The sequence below is a fragment of the Cryptomeria japonica genome, chromosome 5 (genome assembly GCF_030272615.1).
Source record: "Cryptomeria japonica chromosome 5, Sugi_1.0, whole genome shotgun sequence".
NCBI classification, from domain to species: domain Eukaryota; kingdom Viridiplantae; phylum Streptophyta; class Pinopsida; order Cupressales; family Cupressaceae; genus Cryptomeria; species Cryptomeria japonica.
Window position 1 is genome coordinate 161,902,364 of NC_081409.1, and position 17,031 is coordinate 161,919,394.

Below are 17,031 nucleotides of genomic sequence, written 5' to 3' on the forward strand. Positions count from 1 at the left end.
GGAAAGTGTTGGATTTCATGATAAAGACAAGGAGAAACTTAGATTTTTATGCCACCTTTATGAGTAATGATTTCAACGGGTGTCGCACATGCAAGAACCTTAGAAAAATTAAATTATGGTTTGATAATTTTAAAAACTTATCTCCCAAATGTAGCAGTAGAAGGAAAACTTGCATTCTTTTGTCTGGTCACATTTAAAGAATCTTTGTTCCCACTACTCATACCAATTTTGAAATGGGAAGCCCTCTGAAATGCACTGAACCTAAAAATTGTGATGGACTTAGAGATAATAAGGAGTTGTGAGATATTTTTCATGAAGCGGGTTTTACCCCTTTCTTCTTAGCGATTAAAGGCTATAACAAGGAGCTCTCTGCCAGGGTCTGCAACTCCTAGTAGAATGGGAAGGTCACGGTTGGTAGAATCTCCTTCACAATTACTCCTAAATACATTGTGGAGGTTACTGGTCTTCAAAACGATGGAAATTTGGTGGAAAGGAATAGTGTGGGGGATTACAAGAAGTTCATGAGGAGATTCTTCAAGAAGGGTGAGAAACCAGTGCATCTACAAAATGGGTATGATTGTTTTGCTTTACCTCAACCCTATCCGATGGTTAGTTATTAGGTTATGAGATATTTTACTCTTGAGGGGTGGTACCAAACTGTGCATGGGTATTACTTCCCCATCCTCAACCATGTTAGGAATATGCATAAAATTCATATGCCTTTTTTTTCTCTTTTCCTCCCTAAAAACCTATTTTCAAAATGGGACGAATCCCCTGCTCCATCAAGGTCTCATTTACTTGATGTACAAATTTGAAGTTGATCATTCCCCTACTATTAGTGGTCTTTCCCCAAATTCTGGTAGTGTTGGTAGCTCCAAGTTTTATGCTAAAACCCCTAATCTTCCATCCTTAATTCTGCAAATCCACAACTATCTTAGCCCTGTTGACTCTAGGTTAACCATTTATAATGGTTCGGTTGTGGTCCTTGAAAAGGACTCCTTGGAATTGGCCGTACTTGATACTAACCCTAATAAACAAAAGCATGAAACCCTAAAAAACACCTCGAGAATAGAGAAGAGTACTAGTAGTGACTTAGTTGGGCCGAGTATCACCATTGACTTAGAGTTGCATAACTCAGAGAAAGAAGAGAAAAAAGATGAGAATTAGGATAAGTACAACCATGGCTTGGGGGAAAGAAGGTTGGTCTGTCTTTGGGATAAAGGGAGAATTAATTATGAGAAAAATGAGTTTAAACAGATTAATTCCCCCCTCCAGAAAATATATGAACTTGACGAGGATGAGGATTTGAAGGTTAACCCTAAAGATGATGATATCTAGGTGGAGGATGAAGAGAAGAAGGATAACCCCAATAAGGATATGAAGGAAGAAGAAGAATTGAGAAATGAGAGTAGTAATTTTGAAAGTGAACCTAAGGATGAAGAGGAAAGGAAGGATGAGAGTAGTGAAATGAAAACTGAACACGATTCTCTACTTAGAAGCCCAATGGACCCTTACAACTTGGAAGAAGATGAAATGGTTAAGCGATCTCCCATGTCTACCGATCATGATGAAAGTTATAAGACGAAGGGGCAGTTAATAGAAATGAAAGAAAGATTGTCTACTCTAGAGCAAAAAAATGAGGAGCAGGACAGGAAGATTAATGAATTATGCGATGTTGTCAAATCACTTTGCCAAATTACTGATGGGATCATGCACAATGTTGTTATGGGAATGATCTCTTGTCATGGAAAAATTCAAAGGAATAAAAAGAAGGCTAAGAGGGGTAAGTACGAGCTAAATGAGGAGGAGGACACAGACCAGGAGGATACATGGATTCAGAATCTGGGAAGGTTAAAGAAAAAATGGAACCTACTCAAGAAAGATTAGCTATTCTTGGTTATGTTTCTGTTAATGCTTTTATGGTTTTGACTTGTTGTTTTGAGAATAATTGTGGGGTCAAGGAACCCCTTTCGATTAACTGTTTAGTTTATGAATTTTCTAGAAATGTTTATGATAGGTTTAATGCTAATATGAACTCTATGATTATTAGCTCTAAGGAGAAGGTTAATAGGTTAGCTACTATTATTTGGTTTACCAGCTGGAAGCTTCTTCATATTAGTAGAAATAGCTATAGGGTGATGAAAGTTTTTGATTATTTTTGAAGTGAGATCAGTTTTTGTATGCTGGCGGTTGTATGATCTTGTAAGTTGGTTGTTGTTTCTCCGGTTCAGGGCCGCCTCCTTGCTAATCTAAGAAAAAACATAAATAGATAAATAGATTTAATTTTTCTCTCCCACATTCCATTTCATATCAAATTAGTTGGGTTAGCATTCAAGTCACTCAATAAATAAAGAGATTAACAAATCAATTAATTTAATTAACTAATCATTTTTTTATGTTTATTATCAATCAAAATAAATAATTCTAAATAATATCTCTAGATCAAATTAATCTCTCTCTATTCATGTCTTCATTAAAAAAAAATATAAATCTACTCTTCCAAAATCTGAATATAAGAAATCATAACACGCTAAAAACTTTGTCAAATACCATCTCCATTCTGAGGTTATTTTAATTCAACAAAGAAATATGATAATAATATTTTTTATTTGATAGTACTCCATAAGAGGTCATGTTGATTCAAGAAAGAAATCTGACAATTAGAATTTTGATTGGAAAGTGTTTGTTTTTTAGATTAACATGATTCCACTCTAAGGTCTTTGTTAATCCAACAAAGAAGTCTCAATTAAAAAAAAATCTGGCCATTAGAATTTTGATTGGAAAGTGCTTTTCTTTGAGATTGGCATGACCTAACTCTCAGGTCATGTTATCCATCAAAGAAATCTGACAATTAGAATTTTGATTGAATAGTGCTCAATGACAGGTCAGATTAATTTGAGAAAGAAATCTTATTATTAGAATTTTGATTGAATAGTGCTTATTTTCGACACAAATCCTCGTAAGGGTATGATTCAATGGAGACTGCTGAGATAATGAATGAATGAGGAAGATGAAAGTTTGTGGTAGATTGAAAGATTGTCTTCTAGATCCATTGTGATGCATGTCTATTTGTCATTATCTTCACCCTTTCAATCTTCTCCTCTTCCCCACTGAGGTAAGAAGAATCTAGATGGATAACCCCCACTCCTCCATCTTCACTGATCTTTGCAAACTTGGAAACCTCAAAGTTTCTTTTAGCGATTGAAATGTGTTGGCATTTAGCTATAATGAAACAAATAATATTTACAGCTTATTTGTTTCCCTCTATAAGGTCATCGTTTGGATATAAAGTTATGGAGACTTTCGACGTATTCTGACAAATAGATAGTCACAATATCATCTCAAGAAGATTGACTGTTTAACAAGATAAAATAATATCCACATACAGAAAGCAAGTGCATATGTTTACCAATCTCATCTTTGCGTAGATACATAAAAGTTTTCACTTTTGTCAAAATCAGCACACCATACCTCTGCTCTCCATCCCTCTAGAGTTATATAGTTGAAAAAGAAACTAGAACAGAGACTAAATTATTTTCGTGCCTAAGATACCAAAATATGGAGTATGGTTGTTATAGTCCATATTGAAACTTTATTCCAAAAATTTGGTTGCATTCATATTATAGTAAACCATATGCATCTTTTTATTCATTATAATATAAAACATTACTGGTTCTTGTCCACGTTTGATTAAAATAAACTGGAATTTTGATAATGCGCCTACTCTGTGAGAAAAGTATAACAACAAAAATATAAGGTATACCAAACATGCTATTCAATAAGAAAATCAGAAATCAAAGTCAAATAAAAGTTTGCGCACCATATTTACTCTCCATTCCTCAAGAGTTGTTCTGTTTACAAAGAAAACGAAGCAAAGTATGAAATAATGCTTTCAAATACTAAATCTAATATGAGAGATGACAAACATTTTAACAGTTATAGATTAGATAAACACATATAAATTTAGTTTTAAACAAATAAAACTATAAGACAAGATATATGTGGGAAAATCCTTTTAGAAAATAACTCACTCTGAAAGCTAGCTTCAATTGTGTTATCAACAGCAACAAACTGTTACAATACAAAGCAGAGAGAGAGAGAGATCAACACAAAGACAAATCCACTTATGGTTTCCAAAACCCTCTTAAACACCTAAGAGGTAAGATATTTCATAAACAACATACTGCTAATGCTACGACACATTGTACATAGTAACTTCCAACACAACAACACCTATCTCATCCATAACAATCACCTTGCCAAATACAATGTAAGAACAACATAAAAATTCCCATGACCAAGAATAGGTGCTTTTCTTACCCACACCATTTTTTTCGATAGAGATAAAAAGGTTTTACAGGGACCTGAAACCCAAATTTTTACAAACCAAGGCCTATAGCCAAAAAGACATTAAATAAAAGAAAAACAGGGGATAAACCCCACATAGACCTAACGCCAAAAAATGAAATGAAAAGACCCAAAAAAATAGGGAAAAACACTCAACTGAGAGACTGCACCAGTTCAGTGTTCTTCTAAATAATCTTCTTGTTGATTTCTCCAGATCCTCCATGATGAATCTGGAGGTACCCTGTTCCTGGTTCTGGCTGCTGGTCCTAGTACAGGGACCCAAACTAGTCTTCCCACCAGTAGCACTCTAACCACCCTCTGAAGCATTCTTTTTTATGTTTTCCTCCAAGGGAGGTTCACTGGTTATGGGTTTGGTCCTATAGTCGGCCATCATGACATTGATTTTCTCCCAACCTTTAGCGTTGTTACTCATTTCCTCCCTACTGATTTCTACCATATTATTCAAGTTGTCTTTGATGTCATACACATACGCCTCCAGCTTATCAATTCTGTGTTCATGGAAGATCTTCATAGTTTCAACATCTTGAGATATCTTTTGAATTATGCTCATGATTTTCTCAATTTTACTAGGCCCAGGGGAGTCTGTGAAGGTTTCAATAATTCCTTTAATTCCATCTTTCAGATTTCCAATTTCCCTATCCACCCACTTCCAACATTTTTCCTAGCCTCTAGTGTCCTCCAAAATTAGGTCTTCGAACTTCTTCTCCCCCTTTTTCTCCCCTTCTTTCTCCTTATTCATAGTCCCATGTTTCTCAATATCCACATTGAAGGGAATGTCTAACCTAATCTCGTGGTCCTTGTCTTTGGACCCACTTTACTTGGTCAATTTTGTATTCTTTCTGATGGGGTAATCTAGGTCTTGCCTTTTCCTGCTACTAATTTAAATTTGCTTGCCGCCCACCTTGGAGGGTTGGTTTTTCTCGTACTATTAGTTCCCGATGTCACCATATAGGTTCCCCTTCTTTCTTTGATCTATACTCAGGGTCCTCTGAATCCTTGATATCACGACAATTCAAGGCAGTGCCACTGTCATCCTCTTCCATCTCCATGTCAGAAACAAATTGTACCTTAGGGTTAGAAGAAGAAATGTGGGTTTTATCCATGGGGGAGGGTTTCACTTCATGGGCTTTGACATACTCCATGATTAACATGATAAGCCCCTCATGAAGCACTGGATTATCTTGGTTCTTAGCATCTCTAGCTATGCTATTCTCCAAGGACAAAACCAAATAAAAGGGGATGGAAATAATTTTACCATGCCTAAAATGACTTAAGATTGTAAAATGATACTAGAAAATACTAGCATATCTACCATCAAGAGTGATATACCTCATGCTGAATTCTATCATGTTAGCTTAGAGGGAATTCAGTTATTTCTTGTTGTAGCCATCGTCTGCCATTTTTGTCACCCTCTGTCATTCCTTTCCCTTGCCCTTGTCAAAAAATGCAGAAATGGCCTCCTCATCTGATTTCCTTTCTCTATAAAATTTCTTGCTCTCCATATCAAGATCAATAATAATGGTAACTAGGGTTTCGTCAACCTAGAATTCTGCCCCATACATAGACAACAAACCCTTATTCTATCCTTTGATAAAGCTTTCAGTAACTAGGGGAGAGTTACCATGAAGTCTCTCTAGATAGGGAACCATCCCACCATTTAAGATTTCCTCCTAGACCTCCTTATTTTTCTGCCACTTATACCTTATACCAATTGTTAAAAGTTAACTCAAAGCATAAATGCCATCTACAAAAAAATAACTCTCCATGAGTCTTCTATCAAACTAGTAACTATCATAATCATAATAGAAAATTTTCATAGTTCCAACATAGCAACCTATAACACTAGTCCCCTAAACTTTAAGACTTTCAAAGTGGGTGTAAGATAAAATAAATATGTTTGGACTCTAAAGTTGAGACATTTTAATCCCAACATTCTTCCACTTGTCAAAGACCTATCAAAAGTCTAGACTCTCTAATATTCTCAAGGCCCCAAGGCCCATAGATTCGACACACCATATAAACTTCCTAGTACTCACTACTTTTGTCAGTGCATCCACAACATTCCACAAAGTATCACCTTTTTCAATCTCACCTTTCAATCTTCCACCATATCATGAACAAAGTGAAACTCTATATCAATGTGCTTTGTTTTGACATGAAAAGTATACTTTTTTGCTAGAGAAATAGCATTTGGGTTGTCATGACAAATACTAATCTACCCTACATCAAAATCAACATCAAACTATAATCACTTAATCCAAATGGATTCCTTACAAGCACTAGTAGCTACCATGTACTCTATTTGTATAGTGCACAAAGTGACTATAGCCTACCACCTAGTCATCCAACTAATAGCACAATCAAACATCATGAAAATATATCTAGTCATGGATCCTTTGATGTCAATGTCACCTACCCAATCTAAATCCACATATCCACGAATGCAAAATAAATTTCGAGGTCTAGAAGGATAACTATGAAAACATAATGAATACTCAAAAGTACCCTTTAAATACCTAAATACCCTCTTAACTACATCCTAATTCACTCTACTAGGATTAGCCATATACTAACATAAGATTCCCACTACTTTGGCAATATCCAATGTAGTACAAATGATAGCATACATCAAGCTACGAACAACACTCACTTAAGCTACTCTAGACATTTTCTCCATCTCAGTAGGAGATTTTGGACAATTTTCTACATAAAGCTTCGTCCCTTGTAATAGTGGAACAACCAACTACTTGCAAGTTGAGATACTAAATCTCTTCAACATAGAGTTCACATACTCAATCTAGCTCATCCAAAGCTTTCTGCAAGCTCTATCTTTGATGATCATGAAATATTTCTGAAGATTAAAGAAACATGAAATATTTTTCTAAGATATAAACATGCACTCTTTAAGACAAGGGTTAGGTGAATCACTATAAAAATATGAAATAAGTCATAGTTTATCAATATTATCAACATGAATGTAAACTATGAATATCATACATGGAGGTAGGGCCTCCACTTTATGTGAAAGTGATGTAGATGTTTTAAGTATTTCGGGTGAGGGTGGCTTGTTATAAGCATTATAGAAAGGTAGTGTTAGGGAATCATTGATAATAGTCCACTCCACCCTATAGTAACAACACAACAACAACAAAACCAACAAAAGGAAAAGAAAGAGAAAATACTCAATTTTTATTACTCTAATAGAATAAAGAAATACAATATTCCAAACACTATAGAATATTAGCATAATTGACTTTAAAAATCTGCAAGTTGGAGCTACAAGGCTTCTCACTCCTACTCTACACTAAAGTACTCAACTATGAATGCCTAAACCACTATCCCAAACCCCTATATATAATTATTATGTCTCTTGCGATTCTCACGCCCCTTCTAAGAGAGAAACACACGACAATTAAAAAATGCACCACATATCCAATAGATGACCTTTAAACTTCCCTAAGGAACCATCTAAAGGGATTTCTTTTCAATTTTCCCAAGTGGGTGCCTAAAAAGTTGTATTTTCCCAATTTTATGCAACCATTCAATAATATATGAGAGTATGACTCTTCCTCTTACTTGCTCCCATTTTAAGAAGGGTATTTATATTATTTTAGCATTTTAAATGATAGAGAAAGGTGTCCCATCCTGAAAATTACAATTTCCCTTTAACATTGGCCACAAATATTAAATAATTTCAACCTTCTAAGTCTTTTTGGATACTTTCCTAGGTAGATGGAGACCTATAGATGTTTTACTTTATTTTTATTCACCTAACCTATTACAAAATTAAAATAACAATATTTATGGGTGATGTAGGATTTCCATATACACATCTTGATGCTCTTGCATCAATTATCAAGTTTATTATTAGATGAATGATAAGGGATAACATACAACAATAGTTATTGAATAAAGTACATTGGAAAAGATATAGTGATGAGGAAGATAGAAGGGTAAAAGTAAAGCAATATTTTTGGTAGAAATGAATATGAAATTGGATGTGATGAATATGTGATAAAAGGGTATGTAGGTCTAAGATCATAGTCATGAATGAAGCATTAATGGATGAGGCCAAGACAACCTAAGCTCTTATTTAGTTCCATTCATTTCAATCTATTGGATAGGAAAAGAGAGATTAGTGTAGGGAGACATTAATGGTCAAAAAGGGTGGATAAATCATAGAAGGAGGTTTTAGATTTCCAGGTGGATAGATTAGAGGTGGAAACGTAGAAATGAAATTAGGAGCTAGGTAATGTGATTTGTACCTACAACACATCAGTGATAGTTTTGATCTTGCATAATATTATTTTATCTTATATGAGATATAGACTTTACTAATGGAGTGAGAAGGTCTTAAAATATGGACTAATTTTTGTTCTTAGTTACTTGGATTGAAGAAGAGTTAAAAGAAGCCACTCAATACTAGAAAACCATGGAATAATGGGGCAGGATTATATAATATGGGTTTCCTCTCACTAGATACAAAAGAGGTACGAGTAGGACCAAGATAAATGAGTACATGATAAGTGACCATAAGCAAATATTTATACAATATGGGTTTCTTTACTCTAATAAAAAAGAGCTAAGAGGAGGAGGATGATAAAATACTAAAGACTATAAAGCTACTTCAATAATAGGAGGTTGGTGTAGCATTGATTCCTTTCTTAAAGTAGAAACATTGGTAGAAAAAGGAATATGAGAAATTATTGAAGGCTAGGAGAATAGAAGGTGCATGGAACATGAAGAAGTGTCACTCAAAAAAATATTCACCTAGTTTGACATAAAATTTTGACATGATTTGAAGAGAAATTTAATATAATATTGAAAAGGTTTAGTTGGTGTCAGCCCAAAATAGTCTAAAGAGAAGTTTTCGTCCATAGTGAGAGGCTTAAATTTCCATTGTGGTGATTTTTTGGCCTACATTACTATGCACAAACTTAAGAAACTTATGGAAAATAGAAAAAAAAAAAGGTTCATATTATAGTGTGCTATGGGTAGCTCTTCTTTATGTGGATGTGATCTAAACTAGAATTAATTGAGAAAGAAAACTGAATATCATAGGTCCCATAAAAACAATAAGGATAACTAAACCTAGAGTAGGAAATGAGAAACCATCATGTGTAGATATAATTTATCTAATTTTTAATACTCATCTCTATACAACTCATGAATATATAATAACACCTCGTAGCCACATTCACCATGAGTAAATGGTTAATGAGAATACCATGAATGGGTTTTCAATTAACAAGAGTAGGGATGTATAGAAGTCTATCCTATATACCCTAGAAAGTGTTATTATACAAAAATGAATGGTTTGAGAATAGGCTAGTCTCAAGGTACATGAGATTATGTGTACACAGTCATTCCCACCATGTCTATGAAAGAAGAAGCATGATAATTGGCATCAATATTTAACATAGGTTGAAAAGAAGTAAGGTCAACAAATTTTGATGAGCAATGTGATAAGGGGTTCAAATGGATAAAAAGAACTATTATATAACATCCAACAATAATTTGTAAAAAAAATATAAGCATTTTCCTTAACATATTATAAACAATGTGCTTATATATAACAAGTATACAAAATTGTGAAATGTTTCAATATTAAAAAAAAATTAACAACATCCATCCAACAAACAAATGTATACAAATCTATTATTAAATATTTACTTATAAAAAGCTATTGTAGAAATAGTTGTCAAATCATATACATGCTTTACTTCATTAAAGAATATTACAACCACATTACTTTTATTTATTTAAAAATAATTTATAAATAACTTTTATCACTAATTAAACATTATTAAAATAAAATTATTAATATATATTAAATTAATAAATCCCATTACTTAAAAACAACATACAATAAATTTATAAATTCGCCAAAATTTATTACGAAAACATCCATTATATTTCTTTTTATTGAAAACAATGAAAAATGAAAATAAATACAGGGTGCCATCAATATCAAAATCAATTGTCCACTAAAACAACAGCAAGAACAGCTAAAGAATCCACAACCAGTAATAATAATAATTGTTCAAACATTTGGAATCCACAACCAGTAATAATAATAATTGTTCAAACATTTGGAATACAATAGAATAGCAGCAAAATAAACCAAGTTTGCAGCAACAAGGCAAAATAACAACAAAACAAAAAAGATCTCTTCCCAATCACAAACACCAACTGGGGATCAGAACAAATAAGGTTTACATTTCTTAAAATACGAGTGCTCATATAACTCACTCATGGTTGCATTCTAGACGTAACTCTCAGTTTAAGGTGGGTACGAATTTATAATTCCCATTTGCAGTTCATTTATTTAACATAGCTATGTATAATAGGTAGAACATAATAGTAGCGAATAGTGATCTTTAAGCGGGGGAAGCATACTTGGCCTTGTAATCACTCCAAAGTTGATGAACAGACTTACCAATGAGGTCATTGAAGAAGCCCAAGTCCCATCTGGAAGCCATTTTAGCTTTTATGTCAGCAACAAATCCAGATCTAGTACTATCACAATACTACAAGAAGTAGGCAGTAACATCATAACCCTGGTCCCATTTATCTCCACTACCTGGCTTAACCCAGTGGGAAGGAGCTATTGGGTATATGAAGCCCAACAATCACATGGTTGTTTGTCTTCCTCAGAAGACTCTTCATCTCATATTTGATATGTTTATATCAATGGTTGTGTGCAGCCCATACATGATGTACTGTGTAATTGGATATTGGTTAATAAGAATTCTCCTTGCTTTCTAGTGGTCGTAGCCACTTAGTGGTGAACCTTGTTAATCTTGTGTCTTGAGTTCTTTGTTGTGTCTATTATTCTATCTATTGGTTTTTGTTCACTATTGTGTGTTTTCTCCACTCGTTTTAAAACTAGCAATTGGAATCAGAGCTTAGGTGAAGTGATTGAGTAGAGATGGAAAGGTCAATAGATAAAGGATTGAAAATTCTCGAGAAGATGCAAAAGTTTGAAGTTAGAGAAATCAGTTGCTAGTATTATGGCAAGCGTGGCCATCTAAAAAGAAATTGTTGGTTTCTCGAGAAGGCTAAAAGGCAGCCAAAAGATGAAGACACCGATTCAGTGATCGGAGATTTTCTTGCAAACTTCGACTTGGTGGAGGGTGAAATTGTGCAAGCAAAAGTTAAAACAAAACATCATGTTCATTAGTGGGATGGCTAGAAAAAGGAAGAGAATTCGGCTGAAGAAGAAGAGGGTTTGAAGTATTTGTTGTTTGAAGATTTTCTTGATTCAACTAAAGAAGAGGATGCTGAAGAGGAGGAAGCTGAAGCGAGTGAGGATGAAGTTGAGGAGGTTGAGACCAAGACTCAGGAGGATTACGAAAAAAAAAAATTTATGAGGTTGAAGGAAGAGAATATCCTACTCACCGGCAAACTCATTTGTATGGACCAGAAGTTGATAGTTTTGTGTTGCATCATGAATATTGGAAAAGATTACTTTGAGAAAGAATAGGATTTTTCTGAAGAGACTGTATTTCAGCAAGAGGAAAGTGATGGGAAGCTCCTAAAAGACAACTCTTTCCTCACAAAAATGTATGCCTTGTTGATAAGAAAGCCTTTCTTTGGTGGAAAGAATCCACAAGAGGATTTAGGGTGCCTAGAAATTGAATATCCTCGGAGCATAGGGATTATAGAGCTCACGGAGCTAGGAGAGAGCCTCTGGCTCAAGGTTGCGCAAGATCCAGAAGACTTCGGAAAGGCTAAGGATAAGGTCTTTCAGGAAAATGAATTTCAAAAAGAACAAAAGAGTGATGATTTATTGCTCCAGATTGCAGAAATAGAGGCGGAGTGGAATGCATTAATTGCAGGTACTGCACAAGTTTCTGCAATAAATACAACAAATTCATTTGATATGAAGCCCATTGGTGCAAGGTCTGTAGCTGGAAGCTCAAAATTAGATCTCATGGCAGCCCAATTGCATAAGATTATTGCATCTAGTGTTGGTCAAATAAAGAGAGAACATGGGTTCCAATCTGACCAGTTGGATGGTAGTAGTAATGATTCATTTGATTTGTTTATGTTGGATGTCGTGGGGTCGAATGAGAGTCAGTGTGTTCCAGATGTGGGCAGTGAGGCAACCATGAGAATTGGGAGTGATGTTTGTAGGCTATTCACACCTGTACAGGAGTTTTATATTTGGGTATTAAAATATGATAATGGTGATCTTCTAGATATTCTATTACGGGGGAGCACAAAAGCAAGAGACTTTGATGGAGGAGTGTATTATGCATCTGTTGATAGTAGTGTTCCTGATTATGGATTACCAGATGAAGTAGTTAGAGAATATGTTTTTAACTTTGATCTGACTTGGAGAAGATTAATTCGCACTGTTCATGAACAGAGTTTGATGATATTAAAATCTTCTCAAGAGCTAGTTGTAGTAGGAGCCTTGGAATGGAGATGCAGGGAATGTTACAAGCTGTGCCGGTTGGACTTCATGGGGGAGATTGCTAGTTATATGAAACCCAACAGTCACATGGTTGTTTGTCTTCCGCAAAGAATCTTCATTTCATATTTGATATGTTTATATAAATGGATGTGTGCAGCCCATACATGATGTACTGTGTAATTGGATATTGGTTAATAAGAATTCTCCTTGCTTTCTGATGGACGTAGCCACTTAGTGGTGAACCACGTTAATCTTGTGTCTCAAGTTCTTTGTTGTGTCTATTATTCTTTCCATTGTTTTCTGTTCATTATTATATGTTTTCTTTGCTCATTTTCAACTAACAGGAACCAACCCTACACTGAGGAACACATAGTCTGCAATACCTTCAATAAGCCCACCGGGGGCTTTTCCCTGCCCATTCTACTGCCAAACGTGTGTCATTCCCTAGGAATACAATAGAATAGAAGCAAAACAAACCAAGTTTGCAGCAACAAGGCAAAATATCAACGAAACAAAAAAGATCTCTTCACATAGTCACAAACACCAACTGGGGATCAGAACAAATAAGGTTTACATTTCTTAAAGTATGAGTGCTCATATAACTCACTCATGGTTGCATTCTAGACGTAACTTTTAGTTTAAGGTGGGTAAGAATTTATAATTCCCATTTGCAATTCATTTATTTAACATAGCTATGTATAATAGGTAGATCATAAGAGCAGAGAATAGTGATCTTTAAGCGGGGGAAGCATATATGGTCTTGTAATCACTCCAAAGCTGATAAACAAACTTACTAGTGAGGTCATTGAAGAAGCCCAAGTCCCATCCGAAAGCCATTTTAGCATTTATGTCAACAACAAATCCAGATCTAGTACTATCACAATACTACAAGAAGTAGGCAGTAACATCATAAGCCTGGTCCCATTTATCTCCACTACTTGGCTTAAACCAGTGGGAAGGAGCTATTGGATATATGAAGCCCAACAACCACATAGTTGTTTGTCTTCCTTAGGAGACTCTTCATTTCATATTTGATATGTTTATATAAATGGTTGTGTGTAGCCCATACATGATGTACTATGTAACTAGATACTGGTTAATAAGAATTCTCTCTGCTTTCTGGTGGTCGTAGCCACTTAGTGGTGAACCACATTAATCTTGTGTCTTGAGTTCTTTGTTGTGTCTATTATTCTTTCTATTGGTTTTTGTTCATTATTGTGTGTTTTCTCCGCTTGTTTTTAAACTAGCAATTGGTATTAGAGCTTAGGTGAAGTGATTGAGCAGAGATGGAAAGCTCGATAGATAAAGGATTGAAAATTCTCGAGAAGTTGCAAAAGTTTGAAGTTAGAGAAATCAGCTGCCAGTATTGTGGCAAGCGTGGCCATGTAAAAAGAAATTGTTGGTTTCTCGAACAGGATAAAAGGCAGCCAAAAGATGAAGACACCGATTCAGTCATCGAAAATTTTCTTGCAAATTTAGACTCGGTGGAGGGTAAAATTGTGCAAGCAAAAGTTAAAACAAAATGTCATGTTCATTGGTCAGATGGCTGGAAAAAGGAAGAGACTTTGGTTGAAGAAGAAGAGGGTTTGGAGTATTCATTGTTTGAAAATTTTCTTGATTCAACTAAAGAAGAGGATGCTGAAGAGGAGGATGCTAAAGTGAGTGAGGATGAAGTTGAGGAGGTTGAGACCAAGACTCAGGAGTATTATGAAAAAGAAAAATTTATGAGGTTGAAGGAAGAGAATATCCTACTCACCGACAAACTCATTTGTATGGACCAGAAGTTGATAGTTTTGTGTTGCATCATGAATATTGGAAAAGATAACTTTGAGAAAGAATGAGATTTTTCTAAAGAAACCATATTTCGGCAAGAGGAAAGTGATGGGAAGCTCCTAACAGAGGACTCTTTCCTCACAAAAATGTATGCCTTGTTGATAGGAAAGCCTTTCTTTGGTGGAAAGAATCCACAAGAAGACTCGAGGTTCCTAGAGATTGAATATCCTAGGAGCGTAGGGATTATAGAGCTTACGGAGGCAGGAGAGAGCCTCTGGCTCAAGGCTGCGCAAGATCCAAAAGAATTTGGAAAGGCTAAGGATAAGGTCTTTCAGGAAAATGAATTTCAAAAAGAACAAAAGAGTGATGATTTATTGCTCTAGATTGCAGAAATAGAGGTGGAGTGGAATGCATTAATTGCAGGTATTGCACAAGTTTCTGCACAAAATACAACAAATTCATTTGATATGAAGCCCATTGGTGCAAGGTCTATAGCTGGAAGCTCAAAATCAGATCTTGTGGCAGCCCAATTGCATAAGATTATTGCATCTGGTGTTGGTCAATTGAAGAGAGAACCTAGGTTCCAATTTGGCCAGTTTGATGGTAGTAGTAATGATTTATTTGGTTTGTTTATGTTGGATGTCGTGGGGTCGAATGAGAGTCGGTGTGTTCCAGATGTGGGCAGTGAGGCAACCATGAGAATTGGTAGTGATGTTTGTAGGCTATTCACACCTATACAAGAGTTTTATATTTGGGTATTAAAATATGATAATGGTGATCTTCTAGATATTCTATTACGGGGGAGCACAAAAGCAAGAGATTTTGATGGAGGAGTGTATTATGCATCTGTTGATAGTAGTGTTCCTGATTATGGCTTACCAGATGAAGTAGTTAGAGAATATGTTTTTAACTTTGATCTGACTTGGAGAAGATTAATTCGCACTGTTCATAAACAGAGTTTGATGATATTAAAATCTTCTCAAGAGCTGGTTGTAGTAGGAGCCTTGGAATAGAGATGCAGGGAATGTTATAGGTTGTGCCAGTTGGACTTCACGGGGGAGATTGCTAGTTATATGAAACCCAACAGTCACATGGCTGTTTGTCTTCCCCAAAGACTCTTCATTTCATATTTGATATGTTTATATAAATGGATGTGTGCAGCCCATACATGATGTACTGTGTAATTGGATATTGGTTAATAAGAATTCTCCCTGCTTTCTGATGGACGTAGCCACTTAGTGGTGAACCACGTTAATCTTGTGTCTCGAGTTCTTTGTTGTGTTTATTATTCTTTCCATTGTTTTCTGTTCATTATTATATGTTTTCTTTGCTCATTTTAAACTTACAGGAACCAACCCTGCACTGAGGCGCATATAGTCTGCAATACCTTCAATAAGCCCACCGGGGGCTTTTCCCTGCCCGTTCCACTGCCACATGTGTGTCATTCCGTGGTACAAAACTCCTCGAATCTGTGCCTTTGCGTCCCTTTGGAATTTGCCCACATAATGTGCAGTCAGGTGAATTTCGTTTTCTCTCGTATATGCAGCGATGTCCGGGTTGTTTATGCTTTCTACGATCAGAGTAACTCTCTCTATATTTTTCCTATCTGCAGCCGATTGATGGTGGAAGGTGTTCCAGATAAATTTTGTTGAAGAGTCCATAATTTCAAAGGCTCCGCTTTGCCCAATTTCTTGGTCGAATCTGTTGCCGCCGGTGGTTCCTTGCGCGTGATTAGAAAATGCGAAAACCAGTGCTTCACTAGATTGGCCCATTAACATTGCTATCAGGGCTATCAACCCCAGCACTGCACCAGCACGACTGGACGCCATTCTACGGCCAAGATTTTCCACCACAGAAAGATATGCTATTGCGCGCCAAACAAATACTTGCTGGGCAACTTATCTTTCTTATGAAAAATGAATAGAGGAGCGTGGATTATTTACGGAATCTATGAGAAATCACATTTAATGCTGGCTTTGTATTCTCCGTTGCCTTCGCAGGTGAGAATGACCTGGACTCCAGGATGAATATAGGCCTCACACTCATCCATTATGTGAGCTCCTTCACCAAACGCCTTTGAATTCCGTTTCAAAACACAGAACAATTGAGTGTACGCCCCGTGATTTTTTAAAGCGGATTTGCAATGTTGCTTTTAAAAAAAATCTGATATAGCACCTCGTGATCTCATGTTTTACCATTAGAAGTTCTCACCAATCAAGCTAAATCCCTAGCTTCTAAGTTCTAAATTCTAGGACATCTACTAAGGACACCATCTTAGGTCATGTTAATCACAAATTAAGAGAATCAAACATCTATATTCAATTACATCACTTTGCCTTATTCATAAATTCTTTCTCACTTACATTAGTATTAGAATTCTTGATTTAACATTCATTCAATCTTCTTACTTCAACCATGGGGGTTGATTTATAAAAAGGAAGTGAGTAGTATTCTTTGCATCTACAGTA

At 35.5% G+C, this 17,031-nt stretch overlaps 1 pseudogene; it reads right to left on the minus strand.

Moving 5' to 3' along the window:
• Positions 1–10,439: 10,439 nt before the first annotated feature.
• LOC131875775 (uncharacterized) lies at positions 10,440–16,684 on the minus strand (annotated as a pseudogene).
• Between the last annotated feature and the right edge of the window lie 347 nt (positions 16,685–17,031).